Genomic DNA, 14,021 nt, shown 5'->3' with positions numbered 1-14,021 from the left:
CGTACCGATCGGCCATGAAAGTTACGCAGTTGCAGGGGCGTGTGCGAACAACGTGTTTAACCTTTGCTATTTCGATTCGCGTACAGCCACGAGTTAGAAAGGTGCAACACGCGGGACACGGTGTTCGTTTCAAAATTTCCTGAAACTTATTCCCACCGTCTCCGTTCTAATTTTCATCTCGTGTCGTAAACAAAGCGAAACGCGCGCAGCCGCTTGGAATTTCCTTAGAAATTTGCATGAATTCGCGATTCCCTTTATCTCGCCGTTAACTTTCGACCGATTCGTGGCGTCGTGAATCACGACACTAATATTGAAATCTGGGGCACGTAACGTCCATCGGAAAAGATCCTGAACGATGAATATCTCGCGCAAATCTTTGAGATAAATTACTCGTAAATTTGAAACGCTTGTTTCCATTGAAAATGACAAGCGAGGGGACGAGAGGGATAGATGTCAAAATGTAGTTAATCTTGCCTTTCTACGCGTGACTCGAAACGATCACTTTGCGAAATTCTATGCTCTCAGTGGAACAAGAGAGCATAAGACTCGCGTGATGAAGCAAGTGGAAAAGGAAGGTAGTGATCAGGCGCGATCTCCTGTGCCCGTAAGTACTTGCAGCCGTGATTTCAAGAAATCCGACGTTCGGTATATTCGAAGTATAAACTACTATTGTACGCAAAGTTTCAACATCGGTGTCGTGTTACCAAGTCTGTAAGTACACCGAAATACTTGATAACGACAAAGTAACGTTTGACCCCGAATTAATTTACGAGTGTTCGTGGAACCGTACCCACTTTCGGATATCTTACGTCATCGTTCTTTAGGCACGTCTTTTTACTATTCACGCTCATTTTTCTTAACTTGTATCGGCAATATTTTAAACATGGAAGTTTCTCTTCGTTCCACAGGTCAACGGCTATAACCCAAATCGAAATACGAGTTTGCGATCGCGGACTACGAAACGTGAGGAACCCAAGACGCTCTTTGAGTCTTCAAGACAGAACTACCGATAGAATGACATTATAGATTCTCAGTGTGGCGCGTTAGTTGTCGAAACGGTACAGGGCATTTTCCATGAGAATATTCCCGTGTATTAACTAGCCACGAACGTCCGCGAGGTTTCGAAAGCATCTGATCTCACTCTCGCTATCGCGGGCCGGGCATACCGTTATCTTTTTCGCGCTCGATATCCGATACGGTACGCTGCACACCCACGTAAACGCTCGACGAAGTGAAACACACGTCCGCGCGCTGTGTGTGCGGGAACGGGGTACGTAATGAGGTGAACGGTTCCAAGGGACAGACAGATACACATCGAGTGTGCCCTCGTCTCCTTTTTACTCGATCGATGCTCCACGCTGTGGCCTCCAGAAAGAGAAGGAGAGGCGACGGAGTGTCGCAGAGGTCGGGTTAACATTTAGTAATCGATGAACGGTCAGGGGGCTGTGGCTCGTTTCGCGGAAATCGGACTCGTCGTGGTTAAATACGGTGATAAACGTAGTAGATTCCTAGGGGCGACACGTTCCTGACCCGGATATAACTGAACGTACGAGTATCGTTACGTGGCTCTCCGTTTCGTCATTCGTAATACCAGGACGATCTTGAATGCTTTCGATGTCTCGTCGCGAGACAACCGCGACCGAGGAAAACAAAGGACGCGAAACTTTCTATGGAAAGCGGTGGTTCTACACGAGAACCCGTGCATCGGTTCTGCCGTTCTACGTACGAATGGAAATTAACCGTTGTACCGTCGGTTATTATAGTCACTGAATCCTAAACATTACCTCTTTCTCGCGATTAATACCGTCTCGAAGTAACATTCAGACTATCTATTCAACGTTACCGCGAATTCTAGCTCGTAATCGGTAGAAATCAGCAACGAAGTTATCGGCGACAGCGATCTAACTGGTAATATCCTAATATCTTTTGCTTCTATTCGCGTTTCCTAACAAATACCCCCTCGATTCGATCTATCTCTCGTCCCAATTAATTTTCGGCACGCGCAACGTTCATTGTGTTCAAAGGCTGTGAAGGCTAGGAAAGCTAGCGCTGTTGGCCAACCATTAGCCAGCCATCCTCGATTTAAGGTGAGGCAACCGATGGCCTGTAGATCGTTAGAATAGACGTAGTAACGCGTCGAGAGAAAAGATAGATATAGCTTATCCGAGACGCGAGCGAGTTTCATTCTCGACGCTCCTGTTAAAACATGCATCTCTCTCGTGCTCGCGTCGACGTGGAAGTCACTGCACCCACGTAATCGACGTGCACACACCTATGTCTCGTTGTACGAGTTTCTGACCAGCGGATTGACTAGCCGCTGCCATGTAACGAGGTGAACGTTTGTACGCGGCCGCCTTCGATCTTGGTTTCAATCGAATCAGCTGACCACCGGGAATGGCTTGAACTGACTCGACGTTTCGCCGCGTACTGTCGAGCTATAGCTCGAATATCCTCGGAACAACTTCTTTAACAAGCATGATACCGAGCAAAGGAATTCGACCAAGTACAATTTGCTAGACGAATGGTACGCGGATCATAAGGGATGCAGTGTCTTTCTACGAGCAGATATTAATTAGTGCGCGACATAAATGTCGTATGTGTGAAATTTTCTTTCTAAACTAATGGACGGGAGATGTTAGCAGTAATATTTTTACGTAACTCGAATCTTGCCGGCTCCAGCAGGTTAAGAAAGGTGTTCACTCATCAAATGGTACGTACTCGGTTATGTATCTTCGCGCGTAATCCGAGATTAACCGAGGCAGAAAGCGTCTGGCTCGTCGTATTATCTCGTGCACCGTGTAACGTAAAATGACATTTTTCCTCTTCACGACTTTTCGACTCCTCTTGACAAGGCTATGCGCACGGCAGACGCACGGTTATGCAAGGAGAACGGACAACTGGTTCGTTAAAACAATTGTCTTCGCAACAACCTTCTACCTGTTATCGACCCATCTGAATGACCGATCGTTGATCTCGCGAAACAATTAGGACCGTGTCTCCATCGGTGAGACGGAACAGAGATGGTCCCACCCTTGATGAATTTCTAGAGTCATCGCGATTTCGTAACCAAATCATCGTCGACGCGCGTATCTTCTTTCTGCGCGATTTCTTTTTTTTTTTTTCCTGTTGCGTGGCTTTCTCCCGCGTGCAAGCTCCTCAGAAACGTGCTATAAATCAGACGTGAACCAAGTTTTGCGTTTGTAGACGCAATTTAAGACATCGTTTCCACGGGAAAGGAAAGCGCGCATCATCATTACTAAACATCATCGTTGGACGAAAATTGCGCAAATCTTACGTAAATTTTCAATGACGTTCCATCTAGCTGACCCAATGCTATCCCTCTACTCGATTTATACGTTTTCTTTGTGCAAGCCGACATTTTTCAAATGAACAGATCAGATCCTGCGAATTCTATGGCGTTCACTCTTCTACGTAAAATATTTAGAACGATGCAACGATTAACGTAAGCACGTTCTTTTTTGTTCTCTCTATCTCATAGACTTGGTTCTCCGTGAAACGGTGCTCGCGAACCTTCATGTATTTACCCGTATCTTGGTATTTGTATTAATAATGAAAAGTAACGCAGCGTTAGGCGGTGGTACGAGACTTGGACTCCTGGTTGAGCAATCGAACGCTGAATCGTTTCCAGGAGCCTGTTCGTCGAGCGATTAAAAAGCGCAGGCGAGGACGACACAAAAGGCTTCGCCGTGATGCAACCGGATCGTGATGGAGAGCGTGATCGTGCGTTGAAAAATAGATCAAAGTCACGCGAGCGTGGATCGTGCAGGCTTCCACTCGTTGCCAAATCGGTGACGACCTTCGAACCATTTACAGCGAGAAACAAAAGCTTCGGAACGATAACCGCGCGTAACCGGTCGATCGACGTGCATCCACTTTCGTTTGCGCGTTACGATTCTGTCAACACCACACCTGAAGTTCATTATCATATTGTTATCGACGCGCGTCACTGGCGCCCCTTAATGCAGGTGCTCCTTAATTGGATCGGCGAGAACTATTACGTCGCGTTACGAAATCGCGACAATGTGACTGGAAATAAAATCGCCGAGTCGTTCTCGGGAATTAGAGCGTCTCCGATATTCGACGAGGAACTTATCGAATTGTCAATTTCCGCTTTCTCGAGATGTCGCCAATGAGAAAGCGTCACGAACGTGACACGCGTTTTTTTGAATTTCGAGAAAACGTGGCATGATGCGATCGTGATCCGTCGACCAAAGGAGAAAAGAATAAGATACTCTCGATATCCAAACTGCGAGGTGTCGGCTTTGAAAAGAGGGTTGTCCGAACGCAGAACGCGCGAAGTCAGGCGATACGTTCGTGCCGAAGGTCCGGTGCAGCGATTTCACTTTCACGAGAGCGGGACGTCGTGTCCGGGGTCAGAAGAAACAGAATTCGGCGACAATCGCCAATTGGAATCGCGTTTGCGATCCAGAGAAAGGCTGGATACGCGTCCCAAGGCTGCTGGAATACCTACACAGGCGTTACCCGTTTCTTCTTGTCCGACTCGAACGCCTCGTGTACGTTCACTCACGGAACTGAAGACATTGCCGCGGTCGATCGTTGCGATACGCGTACGTTGGCGAAATCATCGTTTCATTTGCCATTGTTTTGAACTTGTTCGACGTTGGACCATCTCTGTTGCCACGGGATTGCGCGAATATCCCGTGACTTAAAATTTGTCCTGCGCGAGACATCCTCACGTCCAATTCTCGCAACCATATGGTAATGAGCAGCGATGTCTACGCGGGGTTCTTCATTAAGATAACGATATGATTGTTCTTGATTTTAATAAGCGTGTCAAGATCTGCATCGATGCCTAAAAATTTCCTAACCGACGGAGTAAGTTGATGAAATTTTCGCGATGCAACGTTCCCAGAAGCGAAGGCGAACGACTGACCTTTCGTTCTCGATACTCCTTTCCTCTTGACTTACCAACTAAACGCGAACCAAGAGTTAGCAGTGGAAAAATCACTCGCAGAGGGTGTTGCGATAGATCGCTGTCAAGATACGATATGCCTACGAGATAATGTGGATAATTAGATGACAATTAGGATCGATAGCTCGGTGTGTTGATTAAATCCTGGGTTCGTGGGTCGATCTCGTGGTGTAATACACCGAGGTTATTTCTGCTCTTAATAGACTCCTGCTTCGTGCAATTCGCCTCTTACGTCCCGGCTATATATCCGTTTGTAACGTTGGTGCGCAAGAAATAGCGGCCCCCGGCCGAACGAAAAGGGATCGCTAATGCACTTCACGGTAAATGACCGCAAATTCAGATGGAATTGCCCGACTCGTCGATTTTTCGCGCGACTAGTTCCCTTGGCTAATAGTCTCGCTAACGATCAGCAAATTATGATTTATAGCCTGCCCATCGGCATACGTTCGATCGACTTTTCGATAGAATATTAGCTACGCGTTCGAACGTCGTTTCGCGCGATTCTTCAGCGGATCTACTCTTTGTGCCTGTAGCAGCGTAAATCCTTGCTGGTAGGGGTTTCATCGACCTGAAAACGAGTTCCAAGGTTGTACAGATGCAAGAGGCGTTGTTACCTAGACGTGAACTCTGAGACGTGAACGCCGCGCACACGCGTTCACCCATGAATCCAGGAGAGATATCGCGCTTAAATACATAAGCGTCCGGTATACAATCGTCTGCGATCGCAAGGTATACGTACGCTTATGTACGTAAATATGCGTATGTCTGTGTTAAATTATCACGCCGACTCTTGTTACGTGTTCATACAGCATGATCTAGCTAGGATCAGCTCGAGAGACGGTAAAGCAACCACCGATCACGTACGAAAGATTACACCGCTTGTTAAGTTAAGAACAAAACCCAAAAAATTGATGACGCGAATTATATATGTTCCTATATGTAACGACGATACAAAAAGCGAGCTTCTCGTTGGCGGGCGATTTCTCAGGTGTTAACAGCGGCAGGTAATGGATCAGGAAAGAAACACGATATTCTCGCTTTCCATCGATCGTTCGGGGACAAAAAGGAATATCGTAATTGTGGTTTACGAGTTCGCATCGTAGGGTCTTGGGTTCCGTTGAGCAGAACTAAAAAAGAACAGCCGGACTTTCCTGGGGAGAACTGGTAACTCGTTTGTGCGTGCTATACACATATTTCTCGATCGCGTACGCGTCATGATTTTTATCGTTTTTACGCGTTTCCACGGTCGTATATCTCGACAGGGGTCGATTTGCGAGGTGGCATCGACGTGAAACGAGTTGTACGATGCACAAAAGCAACAGGTCGAACGTCGAGACGATAGGCGGTCAGCGTGCGTCAGTATGTTCGTATTTGCTTCGATATGCAGGCTCTCGACACCGAGATACGTCCCTTCGATAGCGTTCTACGTCGAACGAGAGAGGGTCAGCCGAAGGCTTTCCAGACGCGAGAAATCCACCCGTAGATATATCGTTGACATGCTCCACGTTTTGCCTTATACGTTCGCGAGTGATCTGCACGAGTTTTGCTGCGTTGCGACACATTTCTCGCGAAACCCGTCCTTCCACCGCTGACTCCCGATATGCAAAGGTAAATCGTGACCTGCCCCGTTGGTTTCTTTTCAGACCAAAATATTTCCAGACGTCCGTCCGTCTTTAGTAACGTCGGTGTCCGAACGTGACGCCTGCGTTTCGCCTGAATTTCAATAAGAGAGTCAACCAGCCAGCGATCGAACTCCCTTTCGATCTCATTAGCGCACCGGATAAGCGCAGCAATGCCGAGAAACGTACAGTTCACCAACAAAAAATACCGCGTACTCGCGGCGCGGCACTCTAACGCGAATATTCTGCAATATAACTTTCTCCGTGAACGAGCTACTTGCTTGCTGCCAATTCGGCACACCGATTACGTTCTGTTCCGCTATGCCGTCCATACAGTTCGCGCGGAAACATTTTCCTTGCGATCTCGTTAGATCATGAAAGTTATGTCACACGAAGCGTCCGATACAGACGCGGAGTCATGGGAGATTCCGCTTACCATCGAAGAAAAAGATTTATACTGGAAAGATACGTGCGATAACGCGTGCACATAATCGTAATTACTTTCTCCGTTGGCCAGGTAAATCTCAACCGGAAGGATCCCGATCGCGTTATAAAGGTCGATGCTATTCATCGTAAAATGGAAATCGCTAACTCGCCGTCTCTTTTGCGATTTCCTAGTTTCGATCTTATTATTCCGTTACACTATGATCGAACGTCACCGCTCGTGACAGGAAATTTAACCGAGAATATGGCAAACGTTCATCATGATAGGCAATCGCGTTATGCGAACATTCGAATATTAAAAGTGGCGGTGTCACGGCGAGCACAAAGGAATTCGATCTTTTATTGGGAATGAAAAAAATTGGAAAAGAACACCAATGCGGGTGCGTGCAACGTCGAGAAGCCGAGTTAATCCGCCTTTCTACGAGTGGAAGGTCTGTCGTGCGTTCTAACACGCGCGCCGGTTACGTGCCACGCGTGTTTCTTAATACTGTATACGGTTACCGTCAGATTTCCGTGGGAGTGTGCAGAATCAGTCCCACGGATCGATCAAGGTTTTACGTTACCGATCGCGGCCACTCGAGAAAGGAGCAACCGTCCTTCTCTTTCTCTAGTTTCGTGCCTTTTTGCTGTCACCTTTATCGTGCCTATTGTCCACCGATAGCTTCTGATAAGATCGCCCCGCTCGCCGAGGTCTTTCAAACCTCATGGTTCTTTTGCTTTTCGTAAGTAATTTGCGCAACTTTCGTGGGTAGCTGTCAAAGGGGTTATACGTTCCATGGCGCGCAGACTTTTATAAAATTTCTAAAAAATGGAAATTCTGTTCATACAGAAATCACTGTAGCGATTTTAAATGAAGATAGACAAAGACAGAGAAGTCGATGGGTAGAGACGGCGAATCTATTTAAAATAATCGATAATAGCTCGCAACTAACATAGAATGTGAATATAAAGTGGCGCTTGGATGTTTCTGTTACTTTAAATTCCACGATGAAATCTCGGCGACTCTCGAAGGCGGATCTTCGTGGCTCGAACCTTTCGCAAAAACGTCTCAGAAAATGTATGCCACTTACATCTGTTACGTCCGATCTTGTTTTTGTCGAATTACAGCCAGTGTAGGAAAAAAAAAGGACAATCGAGGGAGAAAAGGACAAGGTTACGTTCGTTGTAAGGCGATCTAGAAGCGAAAGAATCGAGATCTTATCTGCACGTTGCTCAATCTAAAAATTGTTGCCCGAGGGTGGCCGGAAACCAGAGCAGGTTTCGTAAACGAAGGTCAAATATTCGAGCAGCTATTCTTTTTCTGCCGTTCGTTTAAATATTTGATTTATCGAGGCCGTCAACGTCGACAAAAATTTGCATAGGCAGCGAAAGGTAGGAGGTCTGCTTTTGAAGGTCCTACGTTCATTTTTTTACGTCTCGTCGAGCGACTGCATTTTAAACAAGATAAACAGAGGTTCTTTGAACTAAAAAGTTTCTATTCCACCAAAAATCCCGGTATTCTCAGCGGATCCTGTCGCCGAAAAAAAGAGCAATAAGTTAGTCCAAAGTAGCACAACAATACCATCATAATGCCCGGTTTGTAAATTTGAAAGGCATTTTTTTGCATACTGGACACATAAATCGTCTCGCGACATAATTTCTTTCGATCGCTATCGGATTATTCAAATCGCTTTTGTCGTCGAATTGATATGTATTTGCATCGTAAATTAATGAGACGCAAAAAGTGAAATATTTATCATTGACAGACTGCGAGATACGGTACGATCGAAAGATTTGCCAGCGATAACGCGTGCGACTCTTGCTAAGAACGAACGAACAATTATAAGATTCGAAGGTGTACGCGTAACGGAATCGATTAATGAGATGCAGCAGAATGCACGAGCGCGTTATCAGGCCGGAACATTCTCAAGAACCACGAAGGAAATCGGCAAGGACGTTTCGAACTCCGGGTTCAAGATATTTTTAGGTGGTTCGGAAATCTCAGAATGCGGACACGTATGCCGCCCTTTCTCTTTCAGCTGGTTACGAGGACTTTGAGGGAAAGGACAAGACGTCGACCTTGAAGTGCAGACTACATTACCTTTTTTCTCATCGTCATAACGAAAATAGTGCGAAAGAAAGATGGTGCATGGTATTAAAACTTGGAAAGAAACGCGCGACGTCTCAACGAACGGGTGACGGCATTCACGGTGGACCAGCCTCTTCGATTCCAAGTTCTACGTCAGTTTTGCGTGGATTCCAAAATAGTAGGTATGCGTGGAAAGTGAAACGTGCCGCGCGGCGATACACATACCTTGGATTCCGTCGAACTCAGCGAAAGGGTGACGCAGAAGCTGTTTTTAAAAATTTATAGCGGCGCCAACCGAACGATCGGAATGTAAATCGTCCCACATCGGAATGAACAAAAAATTTAACGAGTTGTCGTTGTTTTCTACGATGCCAGAAAAACAAGTTACCACGATCGGGCGACGATCTTTAATTTCCGCTAAAAAGAAAAATCTGACACGAAGAAACGAAGAAGGAAAAGAACGCGGCTGTGTACACGGTTAAAACGCAATCACTCGACTACACGGTCGAATATCTTGGTTGAGAATCGCGCTGAATTCTTTTTCATGAATTCCTTAATTAATTAGACCATGCAAGCGAGCGCTAGCCCGATGATCACACGCTGTCTACGCTGCGCCGCAATGAAACTTTGTCTACACGATGAAAGTAATCCCACAAACGAACTGCCGTCTATGCGGAACGATTGCATTCCGTTTTTTACCAACTCGTCCGTTAGGCTGCTCGTGCCTGTTTGGTTTTACTTGTAAATCTTTACTCCGTAACACTTGTGCGACAGGAATACTTGAACGAATGGCGTATCGTCACTGGGTGAACAAGAAATTCTCAACGACTGTGTTCCTTCCTGGATTTTCAGTTCAATTTACGATCTTTCTGCTATCTGTGCTTTCCACCGATCTTCTTCTCTTTAATGCTACCTCGCACAAACGATAATTTAAAATAAACAATTCGTTCTCGAGCAAGAATAATACTAAAAGTTTGCCTGATTATTTTGGGAATTCTCTTCAATTTTACTTGTAAATTACCGCTTATGTAATAGGACATCGAATGGCTGTGGGTGATTATTGGTTCTTTACGTGTAACGTGAATCGATTACACGGTGTGCTAATAATTGCAGAGGCCAGCGAGGAAGAGTTAAACCACAAGATCGCGACTGCGTTTCCTATGTGTTCGCGTCGAGTGATTACTCGATTGCATAACTTTATTAATACGAAGTAACTAATCGCAATCTTCCGTTATTAGCGAATTTGTTAACCACAGAAATTCTATCTCGAACAAACTAGAGAGTAAGACGTCTCGAAGATATGAGAACAGCTACCATTACTACTATTATTGTATTTATCGACGTAAGATTATAAATTATTTTTAGAAAGAAGAAAACGTAATAAACAAGTAGTTATGAAATATCGAAGACAGCGAAACGGTACGCAGCCGCTTTCTTTCTCTCTCTAAAGTGTCAGTGAAAAACTGATACCGGATATTGACGACCTACATAGAGAAGTAGCTTCTTGGTTTTGCGAACAAGCCTTGAAAAAAACTTGACCGAATTGTTACAACACTCTACCATTAGCATTGTTATTAGAAACAAGTAAAAACAAAAAAAAACAGGTAATCACAATTTTGCTTGGAAAAGTTGCTCGTGTGAAGCGTCTGCTGCGTAATCAAGCATCTATCACGCTGTTTTCGCTATCGTTGACGACGCAAGCGCACGCTCGCGCGAATGCACGTGCGAAAGTCCCGTGAGTAGTAGGATTTCGCTGACTCCCCAAGCCTTTGGAATCGGTGTTGTTCCTCGCTTCGGACACCAACGACAGAGTGAAACTTCCTTTCTCGGCTATTTTCTGTACACGTGTCGCGCACTTCGTTTGCATTAATCGAAGTTTCCAACACACCAGACGACTATTGTTTCACCTAATTTGACAACTATACCGCGACTCGATTTCGTCAAAAATTATTCATAGAAGTTGCGGAAGAAGGAAGATTGACGCAACACTGGGTCTTGTGACAAGCAATTAATTTTCATGAGCAAGTCGGTCGGTGTAATTGCGCTAATGGTGCGGCCTCGGTAATTGCATAAGAATTTCAACCACGAAACGTGGAATATTTAATTGTTAGCAAGCTATCTGTCTAGATTTGGTCGCCTCGGGTCGCGGACATTCGCACCAGTGAAAAGGCAAAGAGATACGGAGCGAGGATACCGTTCGAGTTGTCGAAGGAGAAGGTGAAACCTCGTTTCTCGATGTACCGTGGCTTTTCGAGGGCACGGGACGTAAGTGCGAGCGTACGCGAGCGCATCTGTCCTTAATACCCGTTTCATTTTGTTTCTTCCCGCGTAACTCGTAAGAAATAGGACACGACGAAGGAGATGCGCGCGTACATAGATTCAATGTAAATTGGGTGACCGTGCAAGCGACAGAATTCGTTACGTATGTACGTACAACTTAAATGCGTTCGGTAAAAGATACGAGAATGTTGGATAAAAACAAACGTGCTCGAAACTGGATAAATATTTCAAACACAGAGCATAGAGCATCTTCGATAAGCGTAAGATCACGATAAATGCTCGCTCTTTTAGAACAACGATTTTACCAAGACGTATACGTTCGCCGTTTGCAACTGAAAGGTTAAACAACGCCCGATTGAAAAACAATAGCAAAATAACGGTGCATGAAATCGCACGTCAATATCTCGTAAGACTAATAGAGCAGACACATTACGCCACTCTGGTCGATTTCGAGATAACATCGAGAGTATGTCGTTCCATCGAACAGGATCTCATTTACGACGTAGGTAGACGATTGTCCGGTATTAAATCATATTGGACAAGCTTCGACATCCCTGACGACGTACAAACGCATGGGCGTTTCTTTGCGACGTGAAAAATGCTTGACCTACGACATCAACCATCCTCGACAATTCTCTTACTCATTCAACTTCGACTTCGAGCAGTAAATCGGTGCAAGTTGCGTTTAACGAGCTACGCACAAATCCTAACTGTCTTATTTATTGCGAGTCTTTGTCGAATCTCTTACTGCGGATGATAGACGACGTAAGCGAAAGTTTCGTCTCCTAGATTGGGAACGACTTTCAGAAGTTTCACAGATAGACTATACAGAAGGCGAATATTTAATCAATCGATCGTTAATGCGATCAAACACGCGATTCTTGAAGCTCGATCGAGGCTAGCCTTATTCGGAGGAATCGACGAGTAGGGGAAATAGCACGATGACGCGATGACGAAGGATCTTGGATGTTTGACATTTGATAATCGGTGATGCCGTCACGATAGGTATGGACGAGCAAAGACTCTACGAAGGTGAGTACTTTGATTTCGGTCGTCGGATAATTTAAACTCAAGTTCAAGCTAAATTAACGTCTTCGTTATACACACGAATGAACGATAAAAGTGGTTATTTCGAGTATCATAAAGTGTAATGATCCTGGTTATTTGCGAATCCAAATATGGATCCTGGTTCATCGATCGATCGTTCGGAGCTCTTAAAAGCGATAGCTGGCTCTACACGTATTATTATGGTTCTCGGCTAACCATTTCCCCTACGTATTGTTGCGAATGTTTTACGACGCGAACACAGACGTTACCGCTGCGTTCGTAATAGGTAACAAGGTGTGTTAATACCATCTGGTGCTCTTAAATTCAAGAACTTAAGAACGTGCTTTGTACTTATGTTCGTTTACATAATTCGGCGAGATTTACGGTAAAAAGTGTCGGTAAATAGAAGTCAAGAGGAATTGACACAAGCGAGGGTCGCTTATAGCAGTCTGTCATGAACGTTGAAACTCGTTGTTGTTGTTGCAGAGATGGCTACGAAACCAGTCGGCGGTCCAAGGATAATGGCGGCTGAGGAGTCGAGGAACTGATATCGGTGCATTGGCCACGGTAAATTCTCTTGGTAATTGGCGAGCAGCGAGAGCTACAGCGAAGACATCGATGGATAATGCGGCGCGGAGAACGTAATAGGCAACACGGCGCGGTTCATGGCATAACCTATGTACGCCGTGGTAAATTCTCTCGGTAATTGCGAACAAGAGGCAGAGGGTGTGGGTGCTGATGGAATCCCGAGGGAAGGATAATGGCCGGCGAACGTTTCGCCGCGACACAAAGCGGCGAGTTTGCTGGTACTCGACCGGACAGATCCGTTCTCCACGTATGCTAACAAACGGAATTACAAGCCTGCGATATTACGATATCGAATACCCTCGAGGAATACTTTGTCCGATGTGGAATTCTATCCTCGCTAAACTTCGCCCTCCCTGGTGTAATACCGTGAAAAACATCGAAACGTATGAGCATAATAACCGCGACACGGCGGTCGTCGATGAGAGTGAGAAGCAATTTCATGTGAAATCGATGGATAAGTCGCGAGCCGCCGTTCATGCCAGCACCGATACGCGATTTATATTATATTCCTAAACTTACCATAAACACAGGACGCTATGATTGGCCGTATAACGAACGACAAGCATCACAAGCGAATTCCTGTAATAATTGCGAGGCAGAAGTGCAGTGCGGGTGCACTTGGAATCCCGGAGAAAGGATAATAGCCGTGGAACATGTCCAGTCACGGTTTGTATCGTATTCCTTGAATATTGGACAAGCACGTACTACTCGAGCTATCGGTTTTAATACGCCGCGTGAACATAATTTAACCATCCGACTGTCGACGGATAAAATATCGTCGACTGGCTTACACGAACGCTTGTAATCCGGCCTTTTAAAGGAACAGTACCGGCGAATTAAAGTCGCGAATACCTCTGCGATCCGGTTAAAAGGGGGATTCTGTTGGCGAAACGATTTGTTCCCCGCGACATTCGTTGTATCAGCAAAATTGTCTCCTTCCTCGGAAAATATTGTAATAATTCGAACAATCGTTCGGTAAAAAAACGCGATGGCTGATCTGGTTAGTGTCAGAGAGAAACAA

At 45.5% G+C, this 14,021-nt stretch overlaps 1 protein-coding gene and 1 long non-coding RNA gene across 4 annotated transcripts in view; one reads left to right on the top strand and one right to left on the bottom strand.

Moving 5' to 3' along the window:
- Cda5 (Chitin deacetylase-like 5) overlaps positions 1–14,021 on the bottom strand; it is a 40,985-nt gene that overhangs the window by 22,918 nt on the left and 4,046 nt on the right. The gene's annotated exons all lie outside the window — the stretch shown is intronic.
- Positions 7,350–9,431, top strand: LOC139986421 (uncharacterized). Its single transcript, XR_011799641.1, has 2 exons — positions 7,350–8,592; positions 9,036–9,431. It is a non-coding gene; the product is annotated as an uncharacterized lncRNA (long non-coding RNA).

Source organism: Bombus fervidus, chromosome 4 (assembly GCF_041682495.2).
Source record: "Bombus fervidus isolate BK054 chromosome 4, iyBomFerv1, whole genome shotgun sequence".
In the NCBI taxonomy this organism is placed as follows: domain Eukaryota; kingdom Metazoa; phylum Arthropoda; class Insecta; order Hymenoptera; family Apidae; genus Bombus; species Bombus fervidus.
This window is presented reverse-complemented; position numbering and strand designations above follow the sequence as displayed.